Source organism: Oryza sativa, chromosome 4 (assembly GCF_034140825.1).
Source record: "Oryza sativa Japonica Group chromosome 4, ASM3414082v1".
Lineage (NCBI taxonomy): Eukaryota > Viridiplantae > Streptophyta > Magnoliopsida > Poales > Poaceae > Oryza > Oryza sativa.
Window position 1 is genome coordinate 10,565,696 of NC_089038.1, and position 12,317 is coordinate 10,578,012.

At 38.6% G+C, this 12,317-nt stretch overlaps 2 long non-coding RNA genes across 2 annotated transcripts; both read right to left on the reverse strand.

Moving 5' to 3' along the window:
- Nucleotides 1-383: 383 nt before the first annotated feature.
- LOC112938788 (uncharacterized) lies at nt 384-2,759 on the reverse strand. Its single transcript, XR_003242109.2, has 3 exons — nt 2,619-2,759; nt 2,439-2,540; nt 384-438 (listed from the first exon to the last, which is right to left on the reverse strand). It is a non-coding gene; the product is annotated as an uncharacterized lncRNA (long non-coding RNA).
- A 6,409-nt stretch (nt 2,760-9,168) lies between these two features.
- LOC112938794 (uncharacterized) lies at nt 9,169-11,544 on the reverse strand. The gene is made up of 3 exons (XR_003242117.2): nt 11,404-11,544; nt 11,224-11,325; nt 9,169-9,223 (listed from the first exon to the last, which is right to left on the reverse strand). It is a non-coding gene; the product is annotated as an uncharacterized lncRNA (long non-coding RNA).
- Between the last annotated feature and the right edge of the window lie 773 nt (nt 11,545-12,317).

Consider the following 12,317-nt stretch of genomic DNA (forward strand, 5'->3'; position numbering starts at 1 on the left):
AATCACATTTTACACATTTTAGTTCGCAAATACCCATCATATTCATTTTATTCCAGCAAGGGTTCATGTATCAAAATTCACATTTTAATTATAGATGGAATGAGCATTTGCATATTTCTAAGCATGGCTAAGCAAGTAGTTGCACATAGAGCATATATAAACCCATTTGAGCACAATGAATGTACTCTAATCATTTCTAGGGGTTCAAACAGCAAGAGGATCAATTATTCAAGGTGGAATATGCAGCAAATAGGTCATAACTACCTTAACCCAATTTCAAATACCGATATAGTCTAAGTTCACATGCAACTTTGCAAACAAATATTTTCATTCCTCAAATCATGGGATTCAATGTGTTCAAAGGATGGGAGGAGAAAACTTGCCTTGATTAGAGAATTGTTAGCACCTAATCCACTTCTTCACCGATTATGCAATTATCTAGATAAAGGACACGATATGCAATTAAACACCGAAAGAGCTGAAAATCCAAAATGCTCTAAAATGCATGATTTATGCACAGTGGGTTGGAAATGATCTAAAATGAATTTAGGTGAAATAATTCCTATTTTATTTTATTCCATTTGGGAGTTATGAATTTTAGAAGTTTTATCGGTTTACAATAGTATAGTCTTAGGTAGTGTTATGAAATACTTTTGTAAAGTGATTTTTATTAGATTAGACTTCACAGGGGTGTGGAGATGTGTTTTCTAAGACTAACACATTTGGTTTCACAATTTTTGGAATTATAATGATTTTCTTATAGATTTTACAAGTTACAACGTGTTTTAGGCATATAGTGTTTTATATGTTCATGACTTTTGAGTTATAGGTTCAGAACATGCTACTTCCTGTTTAAGTTGAATAAAAGGAATAATTCGCTTAACTAAAATATTTTTAGTTCACATGTTTATGGTCTTTACTACTATGGTTCATATTTTATAAACTAGAGATGCTCTAATCTAAACTAGCAATATATTATATTAACCTAGAAATTGTTATATGAGCTAAGTTCTTCTAATTTTAGTGGATGGGAATGGAACTATGGCTTCACTGGTCAATCAAGTTTTTATTTAGGTTTAATTAGACCTAAAGTGTATATATATACTTATACATGTTTATGTATTACTTAAACAACCCTATGTGTTTAAATTCTTATTTCACTAAGTTAAGGTTTTGATCAATGTTCTCTACAAAAGGTGACAAATTTTATTTTACTATGTTGAAGATAACTATTTGCTGGTTCTATAGAAACTTTGTTCATTTCATTTGGACTAAAAATAAATTTTCTACAAGTTTTACAAATTAATGGCTGCTCTATGTTAGTAAATCCTTATATGAATATTTAGAGACTTTTACTACACAGCAAGTATATAATCTTATTTCATAACTTGGAAATACATGTTTTAGTGATCCTACATAACTTAAGTTTATTCAAATTGAAGCTAAATTGGGTTCTACATGAATTTCTAAAGTTTAGCTTATCTAAAACTAATCATTATAGAGATAATAGTTTTAGAGGCATTTGATGCAAAGTAAGTCATTACTTTTATTTAACCTAATCAGAGAGTGTCTGATGATGAATCTGCAGTTTTTGAGTTTGTTTCAAAATGAGTTGAAATGAATTTTCTATGTATTTTATAAGTTTGTACATGTTTTATGCATGACTTATCTTAGATAAATCTTAGAGACATTATTTGTACAGTGAGTGTCAAGTTTTATATTCCTGGAATAAAGTTCATAACTTCAAGAATCTACAGCAACTGGAATCACTTCAAAATGAGCTATATTTGATTTTATATAGATTTTACAACTTTGTGCATTTTTCTGTTAAACATATATTTGTTTGGGCATTTTCCTAATTTTTCTTCAGATTTTAAAGGATGGGTCCACATGGCTGTGAGGGACCAATATGCACAAAGGCCCTTGAGTTTTCTAGGAATCAACCCGCAGTCCTAGGCCCATATGTCAGTTACTAACATTTTGCGCAAAAACCCCTGGTTTCTCGGGAAATAGATCCCGTAGTCCCCTAGTTTTAGGTTTGTATGCAAAACGATGCTTGAGTTTTAGTTTATTTACAGATTATTACTGGTCCTACTTGTAAGTGACTGTTCCAGTTGTTAATACATCCCTGGGAGTCTTTAAATTTCAAAAGCCATGCCCTTGCTCTGGACAGAGCAGAGCAGCAGCACAGCCGCGAGCTTCACAGCATCACCAGTGGCGAACAACGGCGATTCAGCTTAAGCTCCCAAAACAAAAAGTGTAGAGAACAACCGTGCGAACCTATTGGTGGCTTTCTGGCAAGATTTGGTGCTCTATAGCGGCTGTTAGGGTGTTAGAGGCGGTGGCTCAGCTCGGCTTGCACATGCATGTGGGTTTTGAGGCTCGATTTAATCGTGCATGCGTACGATAAGGACTCTAGGGACTACTAGGAGGCTCACCAAGAATCAAACGCGGCTCGGCGAAGTCTTGGCGACGGTGTACTGGTTCGGCGACGGCGCAACTGCTACGGTCGTCGTCGACGGTGTACTCCCGGGCTTCTACTGCATATAGAGGGTGCATGCTTCGGTTTAGATCAGCACAAGGTAGCTCTAGGCGAAAAAGATTGCGCCGAAGCTCACCAGAGAAGGAGAAAGAAAGGAATGGCGTCGGCGGCCAGAGTTGGAAGAAAAAGAAGAGGATCTCCCACCGTGGTCCACCTCGCGTCGATTCCTTCGGGATTCTTGATCTACAGAGGTTGATGAAGCTCGTGGCGAAGTGGCTCAGCTTGTCACGAACCGTGGAAGCTGGGCGACGAGCAAAGGCGAAGCAGCGGCGTCCAGAGCGCGACGGTGTTCCGAGTTGATGCGGTCGCGTTCCCGGAGATTGGCTGCACCAAAAGAGGCGTTCTTGGTGGCGTTAGAGACGGCATTGAGAGGGAAATACAGAACGCTTATTGAACGGAAATGGAGCTCACCGGATTGCGACGGCGTCGAGGACTTCTCTCACCGGCGCCGGAGTTGGCACCCCCGTTCCCGGCGAATCCGAGGCGGGGTACCTCGGTTCTTCCGCGAAACGAGACAGGGGCGAGAGAGAGTGAGAGTTGGTCGGCCGGTCGGGTTAAGTACGGTCGCCGGCGGAGATGGGGAGGAGGAGCTCGCCCTCTTCCGCGCTCAACGCGTGCTCACACGCGTGGCGCGCGGGGTCTGAGTCGTGGGCCCGTGTGGAGAGGGATGTGAGGCTGACAATGGGGTCCCACTAGGCAAGAGAGAGGTGTAGAAGGAGGAAGTGTTGGACAGGGCTGAACCTAGCCTAAGGCACTGACAAGTGGGGCCAACTCGATGGAAACTAGGCCAGGGAGAGAGATATGGGTAGAAGACTGGTAAACTTGATTTTTAGATTAATTTTCGGAATTATTTTCTCCTCTAACTTTGTAACTACATAACTTAATGTGTAGACCAGAAGAATTAGTGTAGATTTTACTGGTGGTAGATGATTACACCTAGATTCCATTTTCTTTGGTTGCACTCAAAAATAATGGGTGGACTGCTCACAGAAATTAAACAAAGATGGGCTATTAGAAAGCTAGATTGAATTTTTAGGAGGCTTAAACAGAGGAGGAAAAATCTAGAAAAATTACATTTATTCATGATAACTAATCTAGTATTTGAATAAATTATTTCCCATGTTCACTTATGTGCAGTTAAATGTACTTTTGGATGAAATATGGTTTTAGCCGATTAAATTTAATTTGATTTCTTTTAGTTGTCTGCTTCGACCGATTAATTTGAGATTTCAACTTGAGTGTTAACATGTTACCAAAATTACAGAGGATAAGTTTGTGCTAATCACTGTCCACATAAATTTTTCCATGATTTTATCTTGCACAAAATATTTTAGAGAATTAGGATGACCTTTGTTTGTATATGTATTCCCACTTCATAATTGCATCTAATATTATTATAGGGATTACATTAAATTTCTTTTAGACTGAGAAGATGATATTTGAGTTTAATATTAAGTCCACATGTTATCACCCAAGATTAACAGATTAACTATAGGTTTGTTTAGTGAAGTAATTCTTTTAGATTATGCTCATGGGATCTATTATGGAATGCAAGACCAAAACTCCAAATGCACAAAGAACTCGAGCCTAGGCATGCATTATGTACATGTATGCTTGGTGACATTTCTAGTCTAATGTTGGGAATGAAAAGATTTTATTTTGTTCTCAAATTTTAATCATGCAATGGTTTAAGTTGATCTTCACCTAAATTAAAATGGAAATTTTTGGCTCTCTCTCAAAATTGGAGAAGTTAACCTCTAACTATTTTGACAAGAAATTTTAAGTCCTAAAATTTCGGGTATGTTACAGTCTATCCCCCTTAAAATAAATCTCGTCCCCGAGATTTGGGTAGGGTTGGCTTAAGTTATGACTATCTCCTGAGGATTGACAGATTGACAACTGTTAGTGTCTTTGTTAGTGTCTTTCTTTAAGTTGTATGATAGACTTTCTACCATAAAACATTTGGAAACTTTTATTTCGCGGGTGAGTGGCAAGTTCTACTCAGTTGTGGGTTTATGGAAGCTTAGATAGTTAGTTAAAAATGACACTAGATAAGTTAGTTCTAACAAGATAAATGTTGGTTCATATTAACAGGAGCTTATAACCAGATTTCTAACTTAGATGAACTTATGTTTACAGATTTTCCAAAGTTCTGAACAGCAAGCACAGAGGTTACTAAATTAAGGACAAACGAGTTCTTAGTTACTATTACATCCATCCAACAAGTTCTTATATAAATGGAGTACATGGCAGCCATATTACATATATTACATACCATGATTTTCTTCCAAAATGGGCCACCATATACCTAGCGTATTCCTTAAGCTTGTCCTTAAGTCATACCATCGTGGCAGTAGAGGTTAGATAGGACTATTGCTTAGTCTCTCATCCTCAGCTTGAAGACTCGACCATACCATTGAACATACTCTGGCGGTCCATACGGTCCAGTAGTTCCAAGTGGAGGATAAGCAGTCCTGACATCGACGCGCGAAGGTGGGTTTCTTTCAATATACATTCCAACAGGTGGTGGAATATCTTCTGCTGGTGCAAGCATGGCATCCTCACCAAACATGAACTCCGGTGTATAATGTCCCTGGCGATACCTTGGCATAATGCTTCTTTCTAAAGTGGCTACCCTGGTGCGGACGCGTTGCAGCTCAGCAAAGGTTGAGTGATAAAGCATATCTAGTGAGCGCACAAAGTTTGCAAGTTGGAGGTATGGGGTATGTAGTCCTACACCTATTTCAGCTAACCCTGGGTAGGTAGTGTGTTGAGCTCCCTCAGTTAAGGATGGAACGTAGCAGTAAAATTCTTCTATCTCAGGTAGCTCATAGCGAAGGCGGATGATAGCAACATAAGCACAGTTTTGCAAAGCGGACTTAATATCCCACCCATAACCAGTATATTGAAGGTCTTTCTCTAGTGGAGTTCTACCCCGAATGCTTACACGAACCATGACTGCGGTTTGGGATGTTCCAATAGGTTTCTTGAGGATATGATACTCAGGTGGATAGGTGAATCGGGCGTACTGAAGCATAAGCCATAGCACATGCTGAGTTGAGTTCCAGGTGAACCCACGGCAATAGCAGTACGGTGTGTACATGGTAGGCATCTATAAGAATAAAATTTTGAACAGGGATTAGCCAAAAAAACCTCTAAAAATTAAGCACTTACAAATTAAAGGTTTTCCTTACTGTTATTATTAAGGTCGACACACATTTTTTAACAACCTATGGTTATATAGACCTCTAATCATTAATTCTGGTCATATTAACGGTACAGGGCTTACTAGAATGGGATTTCTATTTTAGGTCTAAGAAGAATTATGCAAGGTTAAAAATTTTATCTTTGGTTTTGATACAAATATGGCTTACTATCCCCCTTAAATTAAAATAAAAAAAATTTTTTTGCACTAGGTTTTTTTTTTTTAACAAATTTCAGAAGGTAGGAGCTAATCTGACATGAGTGCTAGGTGCTGGAATTCATCACTTTACTGTCTTAATCAAATTTTTAGGTCTAGCTCTAAAGATACAAAAATTTTGACAAAAATCAGAGAGATAGATGGGTTAGATTAGGAACTACCCTGAAGGAATCATGACTTTATCATTTGTAGTTTAGGCTACACAAATTTGTGAAACTGACAACCTACAGATTTCAGGACAGAACTATACAGTATTATATGAATTTTTATGCCATGATGCAATGACTCAAAAATTCAACCAAAATTCGTGGAGCCTACAGGTTATGTATGAAAACTACTGTAAAAAGATGCATATTTAATCAATTATGGTTTGGGCTACATGAAAAGATGAATGCAGCTACTACCAATTTCCAGAATATGATTATACTAACTATCTAGATTGTTTCACTATGATGCAGGGGTCTAAAAATTATGCCAAAATTCATGATGCTTACTGGGTTAGTCTACATGATGCATGTAAAAATTCTCAGGTTTATCACCTACGGTTTAGTCTAGACAAAATTAACAAGCAGACTGACTCAAGATTCCAGAAAAAGAACAACCGGCACAAAATGAAACTTTAATCAAGTTTTAGGTTGTATAAATTTTATCACCATTTTAGTCATATTATGTTAGGGTGGTCCAGAGGCTAGATAAATTTTGGGTGGTCCATCTAAGCAAACAATCTAGAGGGTTAAGCACAGCAAATTCTATTCTATACCCAACTGCACGCTTTAGGTCATACCGGTAAAATTTTGAAATATCGGGAGAGGAAAGTACAAAATCCCACCAAATTCATTTTGGTTCAGAGATAACATAGGGAGATGGAATTCCTATATTGTCTAGCAAGTTTTAAGTTTTATCGACTCACTTTCAAAACCCATTTTCTAGGGGCTATGTTTAACCCGATATTTTAGAAATCCATGCTAATACATAGGAGTAGTTTGCAAAAGGATTTCAAAACTTTTCAAAACACTATGTTACTGTTTTGCTGTGATTATTAAGTGATTTCAAATAAAATTCAACAAGAGTAGTATTTCCAAAATGTTTCGGTCCTATAGAGCAAGATAAGAGTTTTAAAATCAAAACATGAGACATAAAGTAAAATAATCTCTAAAGAGGGATGAGATATAAGATTGAACATGATTTTTGCAAATAATTTGTAACTGAGAGCATAGCACTCAAAATAATTTTTAAGAAGCAATTCTAAGTGACAACTTAAGGGGCTCCTGTAGTCGGTATTTGCTCTGATACCATGCTGTCGTAGACTCTCCGGACCTTCCATTATATTTGAGATGAAGTGAATAATTCAAGTCATCAAACAAGCATAATGAAACATCCGACGCCTCGAGAGAGGAATATTGGAGACATTGCTGGTCCCTTAGCCTGCCAGTCAACTTCAGCCTGAGATGTGCCCGTCAAACCACTCGAAGGCGGCGACCAGATGTGTTACACATTCAGGAGACTTGACAAAAATGGCTAAAGATCTACAACCTCTCAAATATTCCTAACTCATACTCATGTGAATCTAGTTCCCAGGATGTGCACTAGATTCACACTTTCATCTCAAGCATGATTACACATAGCAAACACAACTAAGATGAAAGAAACTTAAGACTTACAACAACTTAATAATTACATGGCCGACCGGCCAAATAGACTTATTAGAGAACAGCGGAAGCTTGACTACCCAATCACAAGCACACCGACTAGGGGTATACCCCATTAAGTTCTCATCCTAGAAGAAGCAATCGGAACCCGCATCACTCAAAGACTAAGACTAAACCTGCAAACAAAAGGTTATATCAACAGCAAGAGTCAGTACATTAAACAAGTTAATGTACTGGCAAGCACAAGTCAATCCTACTATACTACATGTAAAGCATATATTCAAAGGAAGGCAATATGTAGTTCAATTTCAGCATAAAGCAAGTTTTGTTTTGCAATTCTTTTGTAAAGGAGTTGATGCTTCAATTAACAAAGACAAGTTTTAAGTTTCATTATTAACTTCTTCATAATTCCATCATAAACAATCTCTTATTGCCATACTTAACAATAAGTCATAATGTATCACCACATACACAACTCAACACATTTATCAATTTCAAACCAATGTCACATGATCACATTTTTAAAACATAGTCTATACTCATGACACATCACCAAAGCGCTCATGACCGTGAGCACGGCTAATCGATTAGTTTAAAGAACTCTGCAGAGTTTGTACAGCTTTACCCACATGATATGAACTCTCTAGTTTGTTTTGAGTTTGCAAGACTCCACCACACTCTTCATGTTGCATGTGATCTAGAGGTCATAACGAAGCCTTTACACTACTTAGAGCCTAGCCTTGCACCAGCACGATACGTGTTCCTCCATCCTAGGCATACTTGGAATATACCTAGAACCGTTAAGTGGCGGGCCCACGCCTTAAACTTAACGCCGTGGTGGCGGACACGATGGGAACCCACCACGTGGCACAATACCGTTGTATTGGACAGACTTAGTCACCTAAACTACCACGTCGGGGCAAATAGGAAGTTCCTCTGAATCATCGACTAATTCCTCAGAATTATCGACTAACTCATACACACCGGCCTACCAGAATGTAAGGCTAGTCCTAAATAGATTAATCAGCTTAGGCCATCCCATACTAGCACATGTGGATGTACGGATAACTTTAAATGGGTGACACAAGTTCGGTCCTTATGGGCTTGGGCAAACACTTCCCCTATCGGTATGCAACTAACACCATATGCACACCACTTGCCGCCCAAGTATAAAATCACATTTTACACATTTTAGTTCGCAAATACCCATCATATTCATTTTATTCCAGCAAGGGTTCATGTATCAAAATTCACATTTTAATTATAGATGGAATGAGCATTTGCATATTTCTAAGCATGGCTAAGCAAGTAGTTGCACATAGAGCATATATAAACCCATTTGAGCACAATGAATGTACTCTAATCATTTCTAGGGGTTCAAACAGCAAGAGGATCAATTATTCAAGGTGGAATATGCAGCAAATAGGTCATAACTACCTTAACCCAATTTCAAATACCGATATAGTCTAAGTTCACATGCAACTTTGCAAACAAATATTTTCATTCCTCAAATCATGGGATTCAATGTGTTCAAAGGATGGGAGGAGAAAACTTGCCTTGATTAGAGAATTGTTAGCACCTAATCCACTTCTTCACCGATTATGCAATTATCTAGATAAAGGACACGATATGCAATTAAACACCGAAAGAGCTGAAAATCCAAAATGCTCTAAAATGCATGATTTATGCACAGTGGGTTGGAAATGATCTAAAATGAATTTAGGTGAAATAATTCCTATTTTATTTTATTCCATTTGGGAGTTATGAATTTTAGAAGTTTTATCGGTTTACAATAGTATAGTCTTAGGTAGTGTTATGAAATACTTTTGTAAAGTGATTTTTATTAGATTAGACTTCACAGGGGTGTGGAGATGTGTTTTCTAAGACTAACACATTTGGTTTCACAATTTTTGGAATTATAATGATTTTCTTATAGATTTTACAAGTTACAACGTGTTTTAGGCATATAGTGTTTTATATGTTCATGACTTTTGAGTTATAGGTTCAGAACATGCTACTTCCTGTTTAAGTTGAATAAAAGGAATAATTCGCTTAACTAAAATATTTTTAGTTCACATGTTTATGGTCTTTACTACTATGGTTCATATTTTATAAACTAGAGATGCTCTAATCTAAACTAGCAATATATTATATTAACCTAGAAATTGTTATATGAGCTAAGTTCTTCTAATTTTAGTGGATGGGAATGGAACTATGGCTTCACTGGTCAATCAAGTTTTTATTTAGGTTTAATTAGACCTAAAGTGTATATATATACTTATACATGTTTATGTATTACTTAAACAACCCTATGTGTTTAAATTCTTATTTCACTAAGTTAAGGTTTTGATCAATGTTCTCTACAAAAGGTGACAAATTTTATTTTACTATGTTGAAGATAACTATTTGCTGGTTCTATAGAAACTTTGTTCATTTCATTTGGACTAAAAATAAATTTTCTACAAGTTTTACAAATTAATGGCTGCTCTATGTTAGTAAATCCTTATATGAATATTTAGAGACTTTTACTACACAGCAAGTATATAATCTTATTTCATAACTTGGAAATACATGTTTTAGTGATCCTACATAACTTAAGTTTATTCAAATTGAAGCTAAATTGGGTTCTACATGAATTTCTAAAGTTTAGCTTATCTAAAACTAATCATTATAGAGATAATAGTTTTAGAGGCATTTGATGCAAAGTAAGTCATTACTTTTATTTAACCTAATCAGAGAGTGTCTGATGATGAATCTGCAGTTTTTGAGTTTGTTTCAAAATGAGTTGAAATGAATTTTCTATGTATTTTATAAGTTTGTACATGTTTTATGCATGACTTATCTTAGATAAATCTTAGAGACATTATTTGTACAGTGAGTGTCAAGTTTTATATTCCTGGAATAAAGTTCATAACTTCAAGAATCTACAGCAACTGGAATCACTTCAAAATGAGCTATATTTGATTTTATATAGATTTTACAACTTTGTGCATTTTTCTGTTAAACATATATTTGTTTGGGCATTTTCCTAATTTTTCTTCAGATTTTAAAGGATGGGTCCACATGGCTGTGAGGGACCAATATGCACAAAGGCCCTTGAGTTTTCTAGGAATCAACCCGCAGTCCTAGGCCCATATGTCAGTTACTAACATTTTGCGCAAAAACCCCTGGTTTCTCGGGAAATAGATCCCGTAGTCCCCTAGTTTTAGGTTTGTATGCAAAACGATGCTTGAGTTTTAGTTTATTTACAGATTATTACTGGTCCTACTTGTAAGTGACTATTCCAGTTGTTAATACATCCCTGGGAGTCTTTAAATTTCAAAAGCCATGCCCTTGCTTTGGACAGAGCAGAGCAGCAGCACAGCCGCGAGCTTCACAGCATCACCAGTGGCGAACAACGGCGATTCAGCTTAAGCTCCCAAAACAAAAAGTGTAGAGAACAACCGTGCGAACCTATTGGTGGCTTTCTGGCAAGATTTGGTGCTCTATAGCGGCTGTTAGGGTGTTAGAGGCGGTGGCTCAGCTCGGCTTGCACATGCATGTGGGTTTTGAGGCTCGATTTAATCGTGCATGCGTACGATAAGGACTCTAGGGACTACTAGGAGGCTCACCAAGAATCAAACGCGGCTCGGCGAAGTCTTGGCGACGGTGTACTGGTTCGGCGACGGCGCAACTGCTACGGTCGTCGTCGACGGTGTACTCCCGGGCTTCTACTGCATATAGAGGGTGCATGCTTCGGTTTAGATCAGCACAAGGTAGCTCTAGGCGAAAAAGATTGCGCCGAAGCTCACCAGAGAAGGAGAAAGAAAGGAATGGCGTCGGCGGCCAGAGTTGGAAGAAAAAGAAGAGGATCTCCCACCGTGGTCCACCTCGCGTCGATTCCTTCGGGATTCTTGATCTACAGAGGTTGATGAAGCTCGTGGCGAAGTGGCTCAGCTTGTCACGAACCGTGGAAGCTGGGCGACGAGCAAAGGCGAAGCAGCGGCGTCCAGAGCGCGACGGTGTTCCGAGTTGATGCGGTCGCGTTCCCGGAGATTGGCTGCACCAAAAGAGGCGTTCTTGGTGGCGTTAGAGACGGCATTGAGAGGGAAATACAGAACGCTTATTGAACGGAAATGGAGCTCACCGGATTGCGACGGCGTCGAGGACTTCTCTCACCGGCGCCAGAGTTGGCACCCCCGTTCCCGGCGAATCCGAGGCGGGGTACCTCGGTTCTTCCGCGAAACGAGACAGGGGCGAGAGAGAGTGAGAGTTGGTCGGCCGGTCGGGTTAAGTACGGTCGCCGGCGGAGATGGGGAGGAGGAGCTCGCCCTCTTCCGCGCTCAACGCGTGCTCACACGCGTGGCGCGCGGGGTCTGAGTCGTGGGCCCGTGTGGAGAGGGATGTGAGGCTGACAATGGGGTCCCACTAGGCAAGAGAGAGGTGTAGAAGGAGGAAGTGTTGGACAGGGCTGAACCTAGCCTAAGGCACTGACAAGTGGGGCCAACTCGATGGAAACTAGGCCAGGGAGAGAGATATGGGTAGAAGACTGGTAAACTTGATTTTTAGATTAATTTTCGGAATTATTTTCTCCTCTAACTTTGTAACTACATAACTTAATGTGTAGACCAGAAGAATTAGTGTAGATTTTACTGGTGGTAGATGATTACACCTAGATTCCATTTTCTTTGGTTGCACTCAAAAATAATGGGTGGACTGCTCACAG